The sequence below is a fragment of the Callospermophilus lateralis genome, unplaced genomic scaffold (assembly GCF_048772815.1).
Source record: "Callospermophilus lateralis isolate mCalLat2 unplaced genomic scaffold, mCalLat2.hap1 Scaffold_289, whole genome shotgun sequence".
NCBI lineage: Eukaryota > Metazoa > Chordata > Mammalia > Rodentia > Sciuridae > Callospermophilus > Callospermophilus lateralis.
The window spans coordinates 23,112-44,790 of NW_027513563.1; the positions used below are offsets into that span (position 1 = coordinate 23,112).

Genomic DNA, 21,679 nt, shown 5'->3' on the forward strand with positions numbered 1-21,679 from the left:
GCAGTGTCTTGCTTCCATCCTCCCCCCTCTCCTTCCAACGGTGAACACGGTCTGGCTGAGAGCCTTAGTCAGGGGAAGAGCAGGAGGGCATGTGCAAGGCCAAGGGTGTGGGTCCTTGCAGCTAAGTTCTGCAGAAATTGAGCCCTTGCGTCAGAGCACCCAGGATTGCAGCACCTCGCAGGGTGTGGGCAGAGCTTGGGGCCCAGCCTGCTTCTCTGAACCCTGGTTGCAAGGCCATGAGGGGCTGTGACAGCTGCACTGAAGAGACTGCAGGACCCGAGGGGACTCTACCCTGGCTACCACAGAGCACCCACAGGCCAATGTCCCTCTGCCCAGAGCCCTCTGCCAGGGTGGAATTTCTGGACTGTGTGGGGACTGTGTGGAGCTGGCGGCTGTTACCTCACCCAGGCAGCTGCTCAGAGCTGAAGGAAGAGCTGGGGCTGAGCCTCTGGGAGCCCCAAGGATATAGAAGGCCTCCAGGGCTCAGAGCAGCTCCAGGCATTGTGGGAGGTGGGAGGAAGAGAAACAATTTCTCAAGAAAAGTAAGGGGGCCTGGATCACAGCCTCCACTTCCTCTTCTGGAGAAAAGGGCAGCTCAGCTGTGCTGGGGGCCAGTTCTGCAGCCTCTGTCCCCGGAGCCTGCAGTACTGAGCAGAGTAGGTCAGAGCAGGTGGCTCCCGAGACTTTGGAAAAAAAGGGTTGGGAGAGGAGGTTGACTTACAGGGAAAGAACGCAGATTCTTGAGAGCACAGACCTGGATTCCATCTAATTTACTGTCCTATGTGGAACACTTTTGAGAATGAAAGGGGCTGTGTTAATTATGACACCAGGACAACAAACTGGGACTCAGGGCAAATTGAGATGTATGTTACCCTACTTATTACCACTTCCTAGCTGTGTGGGTTTGGGCAAGTTATATAACCTCTCTGAATTCTGCTTTCTGTATAAAAAAGGATACTATGATGTACCTGCCTCCCAGGGATGTTAGGGGATGAAAGTGGTGGACTACATTACGTGGGAGTTCCTGGAACAGCCCTTGGCATAGACCAGGCTCTCAATGTTTATTTTCTTCCTCTGAGGAAGTAAACAAGGACCCACCTGACTGTACTAAAGTGAAAGGGTCTCAGGAGGGTGTGTACACAGCTCTAGAGACAGATTCCAATTCTTCCTGTGACCTCCAGAGGGGTGATGATGAAGGTGGGAGTCAGGTGTTCCTTATGGCCTTCCTATGCTCCGGGGAAGGTGGGCCAGTGATGGTTCTGGGATGGAATACCCTTGTGGACTTGTACCCTGCCTGCCCCTTGGTGGTGTCCACAGAAGGTCCCCATTACGGCCCAGCCTGGAGCAGCTTTGCTGTCACTTGTCTTGGCTTGCCTGCTTCTGCTCTTTTGGGGTTACCCTGTGAGGGGAGGAGCACTTGCATTCCTGGGGGTATCTGGGAAGGCTAGAGGCCAAGCTGGAGTTAGGCAGCTTGCATTTACTGTGCCCCCTCCTGGGGCCAGATGAACTGAAGGGAGCTCATTCCAACCTACAACTTTTCCAGAACTGGGTCTGGGGCCAGGCTCTGCCACTTATGGTCAGACTTTTTAAGTCAAAGGTCTCCAGGCCTCAGACTCCTGCTGGGAGGTGGGGTGAGCCACCCTATTCTTGAAGCTGCAGCTAAGAGGTATAAGGCAAGGGCAGAGGGCAGTGCTGGCCCTGCACATACATGGCCTCAGCTCTCTACCATTTGGGTTCCCATGTAGTGTTGCTTGCTTCTGTTCCCTTGTAGCCCTGGAAGCCCCTGAAGGCAGAGTGTGCACTCACGAGAGGCTGAACTGCATCTCCAGAGCCTAGTACAGAGGTGTGCAGGAAACTAAAGGATGTGGCTTCACTTCTGCTCAGTGTGCTCGGCAAAGGCCCACGATGCTGCAGCAAGTGGAAAGTGATGCTGTGGCTCAGGGAGACCTTGTGCTGAGACATTATCTAGGGCCTCAACTACTGGCTTCTTGGTCCTCCATTCCTTCTCTTTACCCCTAGAGAAGCTTCTACCTGCAATTTAAGTCAGGGTTTGCCAGAAAAGTGGTTTCTCTGAAACAGTTAATTATGAAAGACGTTTTGGGGTATGGAGCTCAGCCCTCCACAAACTCATTTGGTCAGTTCCTAGCCGTCAATACAGAGCCAAAATCCTCAGGTGGCAGTTAAGGAGGCAGTAAATAAGCAGCTCCTCCCAGTGGGTGCAGGGTCCACCTCAGTCCTGAGGCCACAGGCTGTGGCCCTGAAGGCTTCCAGCCAACCCTTTCAACACCTGTAGCATGGAAGTCCTCTCCTGAATGAGGTCAAGGGGTGGGACATCAAACAAAGGGCAAACCAATAGCCAAGTCAATATTTAATACATTCTTATTAATAGAATTTGGCCATCTCCATTCAATGTTGACAAAACAATTTTTTTTCCTCTAGTACTGGGGATTGGTCTCAGGGCTTCATGCATACTAGGCAAACACTTTACTACTGAGCTATACCTACAACCCTTTTTATTTTTGAGACCAGATCTCACTAAATTGCCCAGGCTTAGGGCTGGGGTTGTGGCTCATTGGTAGAGCACTTGCCTAGCAAGTGTGAGGCACTGGGTTAGATTCTTGGCACTGCACATAAATAAATAAAATTGCCCAGGCTGGCCTTGAACTTTTAATCCTTCTGCCTCAGCCTCTCAATAGCTAAGATTACAGGCATGCGTTACTGAACCTAGCTCCAGTGTTGAAAATTTGACAGGCAAAAGAATAGCATCTCATGGTTTAAATTCATATTTTTAATTAGAAAAATGTAGGATTTTTCACATATTTCTGAGACATTAGTATTTCTTCTTCTGGAACCAGGCCTTTCACATTCTTTGTTAGTTGTCTTCTGTATTAAGCTTTTCTCAATGATTTATAGATACTCTTTGTATATTGTGAACATTAATCCTTTGTAATGTATTTTCTCTGTCATTTGTCTTTTAATTTTGTTGTATGATTTCACAGTGTCCCATGGGTGTCTCTTCCTTTGACTTCTGTGTTTCATGTTATACTTAGGATTTATCTGAGAGATGATTCAGCTGCTGCTTAGACATTCTGAGAAAAAATGGCCACAACACTTCCAGTGGCAGAAAAACATGCTATTCAAAAGAAATTATTTATTTAAGCCAGGTTCAGTGGAGCACGCCTGTAATCCCAGTGGCTTGGGAGGCTGAGACAGAATCATAAGTTCAAAGCCAGCCTTAGCAATGGCGAGGTGCTAAGCAACTCGGTGAGATCCTGTCTCTAAATAAAATACAAATTAGGGCCAGGGATGTGGCTCAGTGTTTGAGCACCCCTGAGTTCACTCTCCAATTAAAAAAAAATTATTCAAAAAATAAGAATGATCTCCCCTAAGCATTTATTTAAATATTAATATATAAGTAAAAATTTCAAAATGGCATAATAAGACTAACAGCTCTATATTCACAGATGGTCAGATGCTGACAAACAAGATCTATGTACATCAAGACTTGGTTGTTATGAGAATGCATATGAAGGCCTAAGAAATGGTCTATTTATAGGCTTTGGTGGCGCCATAATTCCCAATTTTCTTCTGGCCCCTGATGCTGCCTGAGAAACATGCAAGGCTGAACTGGATCCCATTATGTTGGAGGATTTACTTTTATAAGATATCTTTCTGCACGTGGTAGTCCCCCTAAAAATGTGACAAAGGAAAAAAAAAAAGAAAATTAAAATGGTAAACAAAAACAAAAGTGACCAGTCTTTTTCTTAACCTGCTTGGAGCCATGATCCATGATTTTCCTTGGCTTCATGTTTCTGTAACCCTGGGTAAGGTAAATTTCCTTTATTAAATATACAGAAAATTGAGGATGTGTTTTTACTACTACTGTAGCTAGGAGTAAAAACACATCCTCAATTTCTTGAAGGAAAAAAGGACCACTGCCCACCATATAAATTTATCCTAAATTTGTCCTTCTAAATATCAAGGATTCTTTTTTAATTCTGTGATTTGTGACCAGGCCTCAGACCCTCTCTCTCCCTACTCCTTCTTCTGCCTACAATCAGAGCCACTCTGCAGAGAACAGAGTTGAGATCCATACACCCAGATCTATTCTGATCAAATAAAAGAAATCTTTCTTTTTTTTTTTTTTTTTTGGTGGTACCCGATCCCAGGGGTGGTCTATCACTGAGCCACATCCCCTAGCCCTTTTTATTTATTTTTTTAAAAAATAATTTTTTAGGGGCTGGGATTGTGGCTCAGCGGTTGAATGCTCACCTAGCACCTGCAAGGCCCTGGGTTCGATCTTCAGCACCACGTAAAAATAAGTAAATAAAATATATTGTGTCCAGTTACAACTAAAGAATAAATGTTAAATATATATATATATATATATATATATATATATATATATATATATATATATATATATTTATATATATATATATATATATATATACATATTTTTTTTTTTTTAGTTGTTGATGGACCTTTATTCTAATCACTTATTTATATGTGGTGCTGAGAATTGAACCCAGTGCCTCATACATTCGAGGCAAGTGCTCTACCACAGAGCTACAACCCCAGCCTGTGCTTTTTATTTATTTATTTATTTTTTAAAACTAATATTTATTTTTCAGTTTTTGGCAGACACAACATCGTTGTTTGTATGTGGTGCTGAGGATTGAGCCCGGGTCGCACGCATGCCAGGCGAGCGCGCTACCGCTTGAGCCACATCCCCAGCCCTGCTTTTCATTTTTTGAGACAGGGTCTCAATACGTTACCCGGCCAGCTTTGAATCTCTGATCCTCCTGCTTCAGCCTCCACAACAGTAGCTGGGATTATAGGTATGGGCCACCATGCCTTGCACATAAAAATACTTTAAAAATCCCTGACCAAGAGATATCCTGGAATTATCATACTTGTTCAGTCTTGACCAAGGCAGCTTTGTGGGCGAGTGGAGATGAAGCAGAGCTGGGCTCCTGTTCATGGTCCTGCTACCACAGCCCCTTGGTTGGCCAGGAGAAGCAGGGATAAGCCTCTTCTCACCAGACTTAGCCCAGAGGAAGGCTGAAGATGTGGTTCCCTGGGGAGGGGCAAGCATCGCCTCACCCAGTGGTGTCTGCTAGGACCACATAAACCAGAAGCCACCTTGCTTACACCTAAAGATCTGCCAGTCTCTCCTCCCACTCCACTGCCCCTTAAAACCTGGTAAGAAGCCCCTGAAATAGCCTATTACAAAGTCCTTCCACCACATTGCTTCTCTTGCTGATAACAACTTTCTTTCCCCCAAATAAAATCTAAACCAAACAACTATGAGGTGAGGCCTGCATAATAACAGAGCAACACAAGCAGCATTATCTAGAGAAGCCCTTCCTGCTGCTCGGCAACCCACCCAAGTGCCAAGTTTGGCCCACCACTACTTCCATGGCACCAGGGCAGGCGGTAGGGCTCCCAGCTCTGATTTGGGGGCCAAGAATCATGGCCACAGGCTCTAAGAGATGACATTCTCATGGGGCTGGATGAAAAGTGATTTTTCAACGTTTTAAATCTTCCTCTAGGGCAGATCTGACAAAGATCTGCTAAGGCAGCAGAGAGCAGCCTGAAGTTTTCCTATGCTGATTTCCTGCTGAGAAATTAAGCCCGGAGGAAAAACCTGCTGTTTATGTTGATTTACAGAATGAATCTGCCAACAGCAGCCTCCATTTCACTGGGGCCATCCATTTTCCTCCCACTCAGACATCCAGGAACACAACTGGCTCATTGTGTGTTATCCTGGAGATGTAAGACTTGGAGGGCAGGATGGAGAGTTAAGGTCTCTGGCAAAGAGCCAAGTTTATTCTCTCTCTGTGCAGGGAGGGACTCTCAACCAGGTGAGCAGACTGGGAGCTCAGAAACCACCTCTCAGAGAAGCCAGTAGAAACCAGGAGAGTGGAGTGCAGATACAATGAGGCTGTGGCAAGGGGGAAGAGAGTTACAAAACGCACTGGTGTCAGCCAGTGAGGATTACAAAGAATCCCATCTTAAACACACAGGCTAATTAGAACCTGGCATGGAAACTGGAACTGGCTTTTGAACAAGTATGAGTTTGACTACTTCTTAAGTTAGGTTTGAGGTGACAGAGTAAAATGCTTCACTCTAAGAAACAAACTTTGTGAAAATTAATTAAGGGAGTCAACAGCGGTGAATAATATAACAGGGTTTTGCTTTGTTCCAATAAGTAAAATTGAGAGAAGAGATCATGCATGTTTTTGAGGAATTTCCATAGACTAAGTGCAGAAATGAAAGTCCTCTAGGCTTGCCTGGTCCTACTTCTGAAACTGAGACCTGGCTGGACCTGCCTCAGGCAAACCCTCCCCACGTCAGCCAGGCAACAGCTTCCCTACCATAAACCCGCTGGGGTTGGACCAGAGGCTTTTTAAGGTCTTCTGTTCTGTGTGAATGAGGAAATGAGTATTTCCCAAGGCAGAGGAATAAATGAAGAAAAAAAGAAAATGTCCTCAGTAAAGGATATCTGCCGGTCACTTGCACATTAAAACCCACAAAATTAAACTAACATTTACAAATTCCTTCAATTTTTGTACTCTGGCAGAAGGATTAGCACATACAAGATGTTTGTTTATGAACTTAACAAGAAATGACAATTGGGTAACATTTGCCTTCCTTTCTCTTCCCCCATTCCACTTTTGTTTTTTATTATACAGAAGGAAAAGAGGTAGAAAAACCACAAAAGCAAGCACAACAGATTGCAAAATTTGACTGCAGACTGGTTGCCCTCTCTCTCTGCAAGCAATTCTGTTACAATATACAGTCATTTTGGAGCCACAATCAGCCAGACTGATTGGAATTGTTCATCCTGCGAGACCTTACCTACAAGGCAGAAGGTGGAGGTGCCCTGGCAGAAGTCAGGAAAGATGCTACTAAAAACTATGCATTATAAGCATGCTGTCAAGATATGACCATACTAGCTTTTGTTCTTTGCTTGGCATACAGACAGCCCTCAGAGAAGACACATCCCAGCAGAGCAAAGTGGGAAAGGGAAGATAGAAGTCATTTATGTGGACCGCCCCCAAGACGCCTGGCTTGCTTGACCTTTTGGTTTCCCCACTGTGGTCTCTTCTCTGCAACTCTTGCAGTGGCTCATTGAATGGCAGTTAAGAATAGTAGGGAGCATCTGCATATCTCCAGGTGGAGGTTCATAGAGTTCTGCTGCCATGAAAAGCAGTGTAACAAGTACTGGCAGAAACATAAAAGCCAGAAGGGCACAAAACCCTTTTCTATTTATTTAACCGGAACATGATTTATGGTACTTTTGGTGGAAAAATCTCTTAAGAAGCACAATTATCCAAAAACAAAAAAGGTTTCTAAGGCAAGGTCAAAATTGGAGAAATTTTGTTGGGCACAGTGGTATATACTTGTAACCCCAGCTGCTTGGGAGGCTGAGGCAGGAGGCCAGTCTGGGCAACTTAGTAAGCCCCTGTCTCAAAAATAAAAAGGGCTAGAGGGCTGGGGTTGTGGCTCAGTGGTAGGGCACCTGCCACCCATGTGTGAGGCCCTGGGTTCGATCCTCAGTATCACATGAAAATAAATAAAAATATTGTGTTCATCTACCACTAAAAAAATATTTAAAAAAAAAAAGGGCTAAGGATGTGGCTCAGTGGTAGAGTGTTCCTGGGTTCAATCAAACAAAACAAACAAATTGGAGGAGCTGGATGGGAGGGAAAAGGAGGGGGCAGGGGATTAGCAAGGATGGTGGAATGTGATGGACATCATTATCCAAAGTACATGTATGAAGACACGCATTGGGTGTCAACATACTTTATATACAAACAGAGAGATGAAAAATTGTGCTGTATATGTGTAATAAGAATTGTAATGCATTCCACTGTCATTTATTTAAAAATAAATTAGAAAACATTAGTCATAATCAATTTAGGAGTAGATGGTTTAAAAAGTCTGGAATAGGGCTGGGGATGTGGCTCAAGCGGTAGCGCGCTCGCCTGGCATGCGTGCGGCCCAGGTTCGGTTCTCAGCACCACATACAAACAAAGATGTTGTGTCTGCCGAAAACTAAAAAATAAACATTAAAGAATTTTCTCTCTCCTTCTTAAAAAAAAAAAAAAAAAGGTGTCCTCATTATTAAATTGGCTTGAATTAACATTGGGTACAAGAACCAAGCTTTAAAAAAAAAAAAAAAGTCTGGATTAATGTTTTTGTTTTGGATCAGACCTTAACCCTCAGTTCATTAGCTGGAAAGGCAACATTTAACAATGGCTAATTTTAATAAATGCTTCAAAGCATTTATATATACTTGTCCTTTTCTCCCTTATACTCTATGTTGTAAAAGACATCAAAGAACATACCCTTTTGGCTTGAAACCACCGTAACTACTTTTTCTCCTCTTAGACTTTTGGGAGATTGGCATCTTCTTCCTCTTTCTTTCATTTCTGGTTTTATTTGTAAAGTAGTGAGAAGACACAGGTTCTTCCTCATCGAGTTCCTCAGGATCATTCTTTCTGGGGCCTCTGTTTTCTGGAAGGCTTATCCCTGGAGAACTGTCCTTGGCTACAAACGGGAAATGCAGACATTTACAGGTGATATGGAGCTGGCCCATGTGTTCTACTGTCTGTATGAAGATACACAGCTTCACAGTTCAGACACACAGATACACAGTTCAGTCGATCCCCAGCTGCTTTCCTGGTACCTTCCTGCCATATTGATTCAACAGTTCAATCAGGTTTAGCTCATATTCTACCTTTTGCAGCCTGCACTCCTATGATGAACTGGGCAGTTAATCCTGCTATAAATGTTAAACAATTTTATCTATGATTTTAAACATGCTGAAAAAATAAGCCCAAAAAAAGGGAAACATAAATTATATTCTGCCTTGGCTTTGAACAATAGTTTCTTAATAAATGGGTATCAGAAAATTCTAAACCATATTTCTTCATAGACAAAAGCTACTTCTTTGCATTATTGTTGTGAATATTTCACATCTTCTGCAGGAAAAGGGCCTGTATGAAAGCACACATTTGCAAAGAATACCTATGGTAGTTTCTATAGGTATCTGTATTTGAATGCAAGGCATCCTTAAAGGAAGCTGCTCTGGTGTGCCCTCCAGGCCACCCTGCTGCCTAGTCGGATGGGTAGCATGGAGGGCTTGGGATTCCAACCCTGGTTCATATGGGAAACAGATACAGCACAGGGGAAAAAGCACTGTCATACTAGTTGTGTGACTCTGGAAAAATGAAAAGTTTCACTCTCCTCATCTGTAAAATGGGGGTTGTAAGAATGAGATGGTATAAGACAGTGAAGCTCTTGTCACAAAGTGCTTAGAAGAGGGAGTAATAGTCACCACGCTGTTGGGATGTTTCCCTGAAGCAGCCCTGTCTGTGTGCACAAAAGCCCCTTCCAAACTAGTTATGACATGAAACAAATGTGAAGCTTCTACCAAGGATCACCAAATATAATTAGAGCATGGCTTTTATTTTATTTTTTTGTGAGGATGGAATCCAGGGTCTCACACATGTTAGGCTGGTGCTGTACCAATGAGCTACATCCCTGGCCCCAGAGTGTGGCTTTTAATGAAATAATTATCATATAAAGGAATTTATGAGGAACCTACTTTTTAATGGATAAAAAACATTGTAAAATGAAAGCTTAAAGTACATGTTCATTTATTTCTCTTTTTGCTCACCATTTCATTAGCCTGGAGAAGATTTTCCTTTGCTTATTACAGAAAAAGGAAAACGTTGAACTTGGCTGGTCTGTGAGGTCTTATTGAATGGCAATATGTTAGTGGAGGGCAGACATCTGCCCTTTTTCTATTTCCTGCAACAAAATATTTCCTTGTTCTCTGTTTTTTTTTTAGTCAGTACATTCCACAGCCAGTGATGAGGCCCTACAGCACATGCCTAAAGCGACTTTTGGGAGCATCTGTTAATGATGCCCTCACTAGGGCATGTTCTTTCAATGACTAATAACAGTAGCATTCTGAAGATTTGTTCATTTTTTCCAAAGCATTTGAACCTCTACATTTTATCTCCAGATATACTTGTTACATAACATGTTCCTTCCTCAGATAAGGACACTGAAGCACAAAGAGGTTGCTGGTGGTTTGCCAAAGATCACAGAATAAGATAGTGACAGATATGAGATGGGCACCCAGGGCTGCTATTTCTTGGTACTCACTTTACCAGAACCAGCAATGACTGGGCCTAATGTTCCCTTTGGGGCCCTATTAGCAAGTTTAATAACTGAATAAACACTAGTGTCCTCTCAGAAGTGCCTCTATACCACTGGGGCTGTTCTGAGGACTTGAACTTCAGTGTAATAAGGTGTAAGAATCATTAACAGAACCCAGAAACCACATAATTCTAATCCAGAGAGATATATCGCTTAACATTAAAACAGGTTTTATAAAACACACATTTGCTGAATACCGAACCTGGCAATGTCCACTCAGAGTATTTCTGTAATATTGGAATCACTTCTGCACCATATTTTTCCAGCTTGTCTTCAGCAACACCATCAATTTGAAGTAAAACCTCAGGATCAGAAGATAAAGATTCTGTGCATGGGTATAAAATTAGGAATTTAAATTACCACCCATAGAAAATCCACTGAATTCATGCTCATTCACTCTTTCAGTTCATGTCTGCTAAATGCCAGCTAACTGCAGAGCACTGGGCAAAAAGCACATGGGTCGATTTTCTGTTTTCTTGTTGTGGTGCTGGATATTGAACTCAGGCCCTATGCATGCTAGGCAAGCACTCTACCAACTGAGTGATATCCCCAGCCCACACAGGCCGCTTTAGGCAAAGTTAGTATCACAGAGGCAGCAGACAGGCCCAAAGGGCAGAAGCCATCATCCAATTCCAGCAGGGAGGACACATAAACCAGGGCAGTGAGTGGGAGAGGGCCATGGGCTTGGGGGAAGCTGGAAGGTAGGATCTGGGCAATGTACTCAGACTTTAAACAGACTCTGCTCTTGCCACTATTCCCACTGCCAAGATTTGCCCAGCTGCAAGACTGATGTCCCCTGTATTTGCTGAGAACACCCACATTTCTATTTCCAGCTCTGACTTCTTTCTGGCACTCCAGACTTGTACACCCTGCCCAAGAGACCTAACCAAATGCTATTGCCCCCAGCCCAAATTTGTTCTTCATCCAGTCTTTCCCATGTGGAATGCAGCAATGAGCAGGCAGTTCAAAATCCTCTACAGACAGACAGCACATCCATCTTGCAACTGGACAAGTCTGTCATTTTAAAGGTCACTCTGGCTGCTGTATGGAATATAGACTGTGAGGGAAAGATCGAAACTAGGAGCCTGGTGGGAGCCAGTGCACGAACAAGTAACGATAGAACAATCTAGAATGTAGGAGTGGAGTCAGAGAGGAGAGACTTGGTTAAGTTTTGGAGGCTGAATCTGTAGCATTTGTTGTGTGGCTATGGGGAGTAAGGGAGTAATAATTCCTATTTATCTGACTTGAGCAAAGGATGGATTTCAGATCCTTTCCAATCTGTGATTTTCACATCATTCCTATGTTTAGAGGAAAAGCGATAGACTGTGGGACAGAACAGAAGGTTTATGAAGGGGGCTAGTGGAAGATGAAGTGGGAAAGGCAAGTAAAATGTAGACCCTTGATAGAATTTATATTTTATCTGTAAAGCTGTTGTAGTTTTAGTGGTTTTTGGAAGGATTAAGATGTACATAGTGCTCACATCTGGACATAAGGAGACCAGTTGAGAAACTACACTAATAATCTTGGGAAAAAATGCTGTTCTTCATTGATTCTAAGTCACATATTTTTTCACATAGTAGCATTCCGGAAGTCAAGATGCATCCTACAATTGCTGATGGCCATTGGCAGCTATCTTTTGGTTGTTGCTGGTCCAGGTAACTTGGTCCCAGCTATTAATACTGTTGACAGGTTAACAAAGTCACTCTATTATTGGTATCTTACATATATCACTTTGCTACATAACATCTTCAAAAAGTTTGTACTGTGATTAGCATTAAAAAAGCAACTATTAAAAAAAACTATGAATGCAGAAAAGCTGGAGACACAGTAATCGGGAATAAATTTGGCATTAATTTACTGAGTCTTTGAGGAAATGACCACAATTTCAGTTTCTTTCAATTTTTTTTATGTGACCTAAAAAAAAAGATGCCTAGGGGTTGGGGTTGTGGCTCAGACGAAGAGTGCTTGCCTAGCATGTGTGAGGCACTCATCACCACATGAAAATAAAATAAAGGTACTATGTTCACCTACAACTATAAATAAATGTTAAAAAAAAAGAAAAAGAAAAAGAAAAAAAATGCCTAGAGCAGACGAAGCAGTATTACATTTTTGTTTCCAGAAGATGTGCAACCTTTTGTTGATACCTTTTGGTGGGCTGGGGTGTAGCTCAGTGGTTGAGCAGGTGTTTAGTATGGACAAGACCCTGGGTACAACCCCCAGTACCATAGCACACAACAAAACAAACCAGAATGAGAAACATTAGGACCTGGACACCTGAGTGAAAGAGTGATTTGGCAGTAGGGGTAAGAATGGAAGAGAGAGGTGATGATTAAGAAACTCAAAGCAGGAAGAAATGTGCACCAGTCAATTATATGAACAACTTATTTTTCAGAGACTTTACTACTGAAATTCTAAGTTGATCTATTTCAATCCATGGAAACAATCAGTAAGTACTTCTTAACTAAAGACACATCAGTATGCTAGATCCAGATTCAAAGAAGCATAAATCATGATTTCTTTTTATAAAAAACTTAGCTCTTCACAACACTGTCTTTTGCACATGGAAATGAAGCTAAACATTATAAGGCAGGTAAATAATCAGCACAAATAATCGACACCTGACTTTACATAATACAATTAACCTCATCTTTTAACATCTAGCATTAGAGCAAAATATAAATTTAAAATCATACCACACACAATATGATATTTATATCAAAACACACACACAAACACACATTTTTTTTTTGGCAGTGCCATGGGTAGAATCTGACCACTAAGCTCTCCCCTAGTCCTTAAAACTCTATTTTGTGTGTGTGTGTGTTTGTGTGTGTGTGTGTGTGAATCCAGTGTTTTTTTTTTTTTTTTTTTTTTTATAAACCACTAAGCTACATCCTTAGTCCTTTTTATATTTTTTGAGACAAGGTTTTGCTAAGTTGCTGAGGCTGTCCCCAAACTTATTTTCCTCCTGCCTCAGCCTCATGGGTCCCTAGGATCACAGATATGCACCACTACAGACCTGGTGGAACTGTGTATGTCTTCAAGAATTATGATTTTATCTCAAGAATGAGTTTAAATGGTTAAAGAGCTTTCAAAACAGAGATTAAATAAAATAATTAAATAGACTGGACATATTTATCACTCAAGAAATTCCTTAGTAAGGTGAATTTTACCTTATTAATCTGTGCCATGTAATGAAAGGTACACATGCACCTACCTGCAAGCTTCTTGAGAGTAGCAGTATTAAAAATATTGAAGTAATGGACACCAAAAACTTTCCCCAGAGATTTGCAGACTTCTGTAAGTTCTCCAAGACATTTCTTAACCATCTCTTCCCTCTCAGATACTTTTGCCACTAAAGCTTTTTGTTTTTTCTAATTGCTGAAATTTTCCATTTCCATAAAATCTACCTTTGTGAGAAAGAAATCATAGTAGATAAATGAACACTTGCTTCCAAATAGGGGCTTTATTCAATGATTAACTGCATTTATTTATTTATTTTTGCATTACTGTTCTTCTAAGTAGACAATAAGCCCCTTTGGAATAGGGGCTATGGATTCTCCATTTTTCTGTCTCCAGGATCTGGTATAGCATAGTTTCTTAAAAAAATGCTTATTAAATGATTATAGGAAGATTTAGTGACCCCAAAACCCATTAAATTCATTTTGACAGATGTCAAATAACTTGAATTCAATTTTAAGCTCTTTCCAATTAAGAAGTTCAGAATATGTTCCTATAGGACAGCATCTAGAAATGTGGTATTGGTAAGCCTTGGGACAGACACTGCACTTTGCAGTAATATACTTTGGTCCACTCACTGTGAGATAATAAAATAAAACAAACATTTAAAATGGCTTACCTTTAAATGCCCATTTAGTACACTCTGGGCTTTAGTTCCCAGCATTATATAGGCAATTGGTTCGTCATTGGCATTGATATATAAGTCTTCATCCAAAATCTTCTCAAGTATTAGCTTTTTAAAAAGTCTTTCAGCATTGTGACGTGAATAAGCAGATCCCTTTCCAAATATACCTACTGAATTTTTGCACTCTTACTCCCTAAAGGCAGAAGAAGTTAGATGAGTAAATATAGATATACCAACATGCTTATAAGAAGCTTAAAAAGTCATAGATCATCTATTTCATAGGAAAGTCTGTGGTACAAATCAACACTCATTTCTGTATAAGAATATCTGAGTGAAATTCTAAAATTTCTGTGGTTGCATGTACTTTTTATTTTTGGTGCCAGGGATGGAACCCAGGGCCTTGCACATTCTAGGAAAGTGCTCTGCTACTGAACTACACCCTAGTTCTTTTTATTTTGAGACAGGGACTTGCTAAGTGGTAGAGGCTGACCTCAAACTTGCAATCTTCCTGCCTCAGCCACCCAGGAACTGGAATTACAGGCATATGACATTGTGCTTGGCAGCTATCACTTAAAATGTTTTTATTTTCAGCCAGGGTCACCATTTGAAATTTATCTACTGAATCCCCACTATGAAAGACCATTTATGTTATTCCTTTCACTTTCTCCTTCCCCAAAATTTGTTAGTAATATCCTATTTATTGGTTCATCTTTTTTATTTGGTACCAGGGCTTGAACCCAGGGGCACTAAATTGCTGAGGCTGGCTTTGATCTTGTGATTCTCCGGCCTCAACCTCCCAAGTCACTGGGTTTAGAGGCATGCATGCCTGGACATCTATTGATTGACTATTTCTGTACCTTTAGAAAGAACTCCCCACAAACATCCTCCCCTCTATAAGAGGTTATGTGCACACGAAGCCCTTCCATACTCCTTTTATCCTACTTTTATTTTAACACGTTGAGATTAGCATTTACATGCTGGCCTGTCTGTAACCATGGTTAAGTCTATATGTGGATTCTAATTACTTATTTTATGACAAGTTTCTTCCATATTTGGAACAATGTCCTGGCTCTTATGCAATCCAAAGGAAAATGTTTACTTCATCCATGTAAAATGGATTATTTTTTATAAGTTTTATCAATTATTCAAAATCAAGTTATGATTTCTTTTGTTTTATATCTGATCTTGGCTCTTATATAATCTCCCCCTTGGAGTTTCCAGACCCTTCTCTTTTGTTGGTCAAGAAGTAATGTTTGGGGCTGGGGATGTGGCTCAAGCAGTAGCGTGCTTGCCTGGCATGCGTGCGGCCCGGGTTCAATCCTCAGTACCACATACAAACAAAGATGTTGTGTCCGCCGTAAAACCAAAAAATAAATATTAAAAAAAAATAAGAATGGGATATTGAACTCTCCTACTATTATTATAAAAAAAGAAGTAATGTTTGTGTTAATCACTATAAACAATAAAATTTTTTTTTTAATTCTTTCTATATACTGATGGAGACTCGTTATTCTTGACCTTCTGTTACAATTTGTACAGATTGCTACTGGCCGTATAGCATAGCCGTTATGATGGGATTTTTTCTCAGTGGACTCACAGGTCCGTGCCACTATCTAATGTCTTGTGATGTGTGATCATTTTGTTTAGTTCCCATGATTGCTGATATTAATCTGATGTTAGTCTGGTTTTAGTTCCTGTTTTTTCTTTTGAAAGCTTAAGATTGTCTTTGACGAGTTTTAGATTATGCCACCGTGGCATAAAAATTATTTTGAGCAGAAGGCATTTGAGTTCCTGAAATCTTTTATCTGCTAAAAAGAAGAGTCTGTCCAAAGAACCCCAAAGAACTCACTTGTCATCAATTCCCTCCCTGGGATAAACCAGAGAAGGTTGATCTTATAAGCAAAGATGAGAAGTCTGTACACCATACTTAAACAGACATGGCCACAAAAAATGTCCTATCTCCCATCTAATCTCTGAAGGGCCCATTTACCTACCTTCTTTCCTTTGTACCAGGGTCTGAACCCAGGGGTGCTTAACCATTGAGTCATATACCCAGCCTTTTTTATTTTTTGGGACAGGGTCTCACTAGGTTCCTTGGTGCTTCACTAAGTTGCTGAGGCTGGCTTTGAACTTGCTATATCCTCCTGCCTCAGCCTATGGAGCTGCTGGGATTAAAGGTGTGTGCCACTGGTCCTTTTACCTCTCCTTTTTAATTTTTTTACATTTTTTATTAGTTGCTGATATTTATTTCTTTATTTATATGAGGTGCTGAGAATCAAACCCAGTGCTTCACACTAGTATGGCAAGTGCTCTACCACTGAGCTACAACCTCAGCCCCCAATTTTCCAATCATTTTGCTTGGATCTTAGAAGATTTTTTTTTACTTTATTTTCCAACCGTTCTTTTAAATTTACTTTGTCAATTCTGTTAAGTGTTTAACAGCTCTTTCTTATGCTTTCTTTTCCATAATATCAAATTGCTATTTAAATCTTTGTGGTAATATTAATTTGGAATCTTCCCTTCTCTCTCCTTAAATTACTGCCTATTTTCTAAATTATCTCTGTCTCCCAGGGAGAACTATTTTTCTTATTTATTTCCCTCTTCCTTCCTTCTCTCCCTTTATTCCTTCTCTCTCTCTCTCTCTCTTCTGTACTGGGGATTGAACCCAGGGCTATTCTATCTCTGAGATACATCCCAGCCTTTTTAATTTTGACAGGCATCACTAAATTGCTGAGGCTCGCCTCAAACTTTCTTTCTTTCTTTTTTTTTTAATTTTTTAAAATTATTATTATTTAAAAAAAAATTTTTATTGTTGGTTGTTCAAAACATTACATAGTTCTTGATATATCATATTTCACACTTTGATTCAAGTGGGTTATGAACTCCCATTTTTACCCCGTATACAGATTGCAGAATCACATCAGTTACACTTCCATTGATTTATATATTGCCATACTAGTGTCTGTTGTATTCTGCTGCCTTTTCTATCCTTTACTATCCCCCCTCCCCTCCCTTCCCCTCCCCTTCCCTCTTCTCTCTCTACTCCTTCTACTGCAGTTCATATCTCCCCCTTGTATTATTTTTCCCTTTTCCCTCGCTTCCTCTTGTATGTAATTTTGTATAACCCTGAGGGTCTCCTTCCATTTCCATGCAATTTCCCTTCTCCCTCCCTTTCCCTCCCACCTCTCATCCCTGTTTAATGTTAATCTTCTTCTCATGCTCTTCGTCCCTACTCTGTTCTTAGTTACTCTCCTTATATCAAAGAAGACATTTGGCATTTGTTTTTCAGGGATTGGCTGGCTTCACTTAGCATAATGTGCTCTAATGCCATCCATTTCCCTCCAAATTCTATGATTTTGTCATTTTTTAATGCAGAGTAATACTCGCCTCAAACTTTCAATCCTCCTGCCTCAGTCTCCAAATCACTGGTATTACAGATGTGCACCACTAGGCCCATCTGAATTTTTTAGATGTTTAATTTCAATTAACTAAAAAAGAACAGATGACTTACCCAGGAAAATATCAACCAGCATGTTCATAGTAAATCTTCCAGAAGGACCTACATGTTTTATATTTCTTGTTCCTTGTGATGAACTATACTCTTGAACAAAACTTACAATATTTTTTACATCATCAGTCACATCTCTTGTTTTATAATCCTATGAATAAAAAGATTACTTTCTGCTATAGTTAATATAATTACAGATAGATTACGACAGTTTAATATTAACTGTAGTAGACTCATAACTCATTTCTAGACCAAAACTAAGACTAAAAATTAAGGAAGTTTCAAATGTTTCTTCTTGCCAAAGTTCTAGTACAATTAGTATTCTATCTACTTTATTACTGTTTCACAAACATATCTTGTCTTTCAACTATCTGCCAGCACTCTGTGGGTTAGAAAAAAATTATAAATATATAAAATCCTTCATACCTCCTGAAACAGTGCTCTATTATTTCCCATCAGTTCACTGTCTCATTTCCCTCACGTGCCCCAACCTTGCCCACTTTTTGAGTCCCCATTACTGATGATCTTTCACTTCCACTTATCCTAGTTTTCTGTACTAGCAATACTGAGCACACTTGTAATTCTGAAAATCTACTGTCTTTGGATACATGACTTCATGCATGCTCTAGGCAAGCACTGTACCACTGAGGTAGGCCCTAGTCCTCTCACTCCCTTTAACCCTTGTTCACTTGCCACTTCCTGACAACCTGAAGTTGAACAAGTTTCTTGTGTTATATCAACAATCAGTAGTCTTTCTGAGGTCCCATCCAGAAAAGTCCAGAGAAACCCCTCACTCTAATATCATCCCTGCCTTAATTCTTGGTGACTTCAGTATGTAGAGATGACTCTCCAATTTCTGGCCGTAGGTATCTGGATTTCCTCTGCTCCAATGATTCTGTCTTCCAACTACATCAGCCACTTGTTCTCATGTCACACCAATAATGGCAACTCTTCATTCTCAGACTATCTATCCTATCTTTTAACTCATGCCATCTAGCACTCTGACTCCAACAAGCCACTGGGGCAGCCTAGCCAATGATCCTCCACCTCAGATGTCCTCCAAACTCAGCTTAAATTTCACAACAGTTCTTATTATCATTACCTCATGTCCATCCACCTGCTTTTTGGTCAGTTCATGGCATTACTTGGCAATACACGTTAGGTCCAACACACCTGTACCTGTGTCTGAACTTAGCTGGTCAAACACATAAATTATGTAGAATATCTTTATTTTCATATATGACCACAAATCTCAATTGGACCTTTAATGTTGTAGGTAATTATTATATATCCCTAGTGTATTATTCCTCATTTTTTTTTCTTTTCTTTTTTTCCTTTGGTACTAGGTATTGACCCCAGGGGCACTCAACCACCGAGCCACATCCCCAGGCCTATTTTGTATTTTATTTAGAGACAAGCTCTCTCTGAGTTGGATAGGGTTTCACTATGTTGCTGAGGCTGGCTTTGAATTTTTGATCCTCCTATCTCATCCTCCTGTGCACCACCATGCCTGGAGCTCCATTTTTTTTTAAATATTTTTTTGTTATACATGGTCACAATATCTTTATTTTTATGTGGTGCTGAGGATTGAACCCAGTGCCTCATGCTTGACAGGTGAGCACTCTACCCATGAGCCACAACCCCAGCCCCTAATACTCTTTTTTAAATACCTGTATTTCATTTGTTTTATTTTTAATGTGATGCTGGGGATCGGACTCAGTGCCTCACGCATGCTAGGAAAGTACTCTATCACTGAGCCACAACTCCAGCCCAGACCTCCATTTTTTTAAACCATAGAAACCCACAAACTATGGCATATCATCTAGGTGTGTTGTGTTTTTTTTTTTTTAATTTTTTGGTAGTTGTGGATGGATAGCATGCATTTATTTTATTTGTTTATTTTTATGTGGTGCTAAGGATCGAACCCAGTGCCTCACACATACAAGTGCTCTGCCACTGAGCCACATCCCAACCCCTGGATGCATTTTTAAAAATAAAATTTAACTGGCACAGTAATAGAACATGACTGGAAAATTGATATATTTATTATGGATGCTTTTGGGTTACAATGGCAGAGTTGAATAGTTCTAGCAGAAATCAGGTAGTCATAAAGTCTGAAGTATTTTACTTTCTGTCCCTTAATATAAAGTTTGCTATTGGCCATGGTGGTGCACACCTGTAATCCCAGCTACTCAGAGATCCTGTCTCAAAAATTTTTTTTTTAAAGTTCTGGGGATATAGCTCAGTGGTAGAGCACACCTGGCTTCAATCCTCAGAACAGGGGATACGAGGTCACTTGGAGAGTTGTCTATATTCAGTCTCCAATTTTTGCCTCATTTTACTGAAAACAGTCAAGTCAAGGTCATTAAGATTTCTGCAATGCTAAATCCTATGCTGAATTCTCAGTCCTTCCTGTACTTGACTTAGCAGCAGCACTTGACATGATTAGCACTTCCTCCTTCTTGAAACACTTCCTGTACTTGGTTTCCTTGGCTTTCCTCTTACTGCTGCTCTTTCTTGGTTTCCTTTCATAGTTCTTCCTCTTTTCCTCAACCTCTTAGGAGCCATGGTAAGTCTTTGGTTTTCTTATGTTCTGCCTGTTTTTTTTTTTTTAAAGTGCTGAGGATTGAACCCAGGGGCACTCTACTACCACTGAGCTACATTCCTAGCCCTTTTTTATTTTGAGACAGGGTCTCACTAAGTCGCCTAGATTGGCCTCAAACTTGTGATTCTCCTCCTTCAGTTTACCGAGTAGCTGGGATTACAGGTGTGTGTCATTTTGCCTGGCCCTTCTGCCTCAGTTTATACTCATGAAGATATTAGTCTCGTGGCTTTAAGTATCATCTATTAATTAATGCCAACCACTCCCAACTTTACATGTATCACCAACCTCTTAATAAAATTCCTGAATCAAAAAGACCTATGTCATTCATGTCCAAAACTGAACTCTTGATCTTCCTTGTCAAATAGCCTTCTGTATTTTGACTAAAGGTAACTCCATTCTTGTAGTTCCTCCAGTCCTTTAGCCTTCATTTTGCTCTTCTGGCCCTCCATTATACCTCTTCCTGTCACAGACTCTCAACCCTGCTCAGACATGGGGCTTCCTGTGGTCCCTCTAGTGCTCCAGGACTACTCTCCACCTCAGGGCCTTGGCTCTGGCTAATGCTTCTGCCAATATGCTCATATTCAGAGAGCTGTTCAGCTAACTTTCATTTCAAGTTTTTGCTCAAATGGGCCAACTTGTCTAATATTGCATTTTGGACCCCACCCATTGTTTTTGTCTTCTTACTCTGCTGAACTTTTCACCAAAGTTCTTTTCCTTAACATATTCTTGTTGTGTATATTACTTGCTATCAGCCTTCCCCTATTAGAATGCAAGCTCTACAGGGCAGGTATTTTTATTTATTTTGTTCAATAATGTGTCTTAAATTCTTAGAAAAGTGTCTGCTATAGAACAGGTCCTCAACAGATATCTATTGATAGAGTAAACTGATTAGCGCTGTTTATAGGGTGGAGTGGGAAGAGACTTGTGAATCTGCAAATTCTACACTGAGAGAGTAAACTCCCCTGTTTTGGTCAGTGCTGCAAATCTCAATTGCAGCAATTACAATTATATGAACACATATGTCTCTCCCTTCCAGACTATGAACTGGTCTACAATGTGTTCATTTGGGAGTCTCCAACATTTTGTAAACATTTTAAAAGATATGAAATGTGAAAATATTCTATCACCAGTCTTGTAGACATTAAAACATAAAATTGCCATGATAGGTACAATACGTACCTAATGATTAAATTTAACAACCTCCCAAGGTTATTTGAAGACAGATCATACTGAACTCAGAAGCCATTGCCATTATTAGTATTATAATTGTTTTTAGTACTGGGGATTACCTGGGGTGCTTTATCACAGAGTTACACCTTTAGTCCTTTAAAAAAAAAAATATATATATATATATATATATATATATATATATATTTAGTTGTAGCTGGACATAATACTTTTATTTTATTTGTTTTTATTTTTATGTGGTACCAGGGATGGAACCCAGTGTCTCATGCATGCT

General features: G+C 40.6%; 1 pseudogene; it reads right to left on the reverse strand.

Annotated features, from left to right (window-relative positions):
* Positions 1-3,512: 3,512 nt before the first annotated feature.
* The window catches only part of LOC143637788 (recQ-like DNA helicase BLM), a 55,839-nt pseudogene continuing 37,672 nt past the window's right edge, over positions 3,513-21,679 (reverse strand).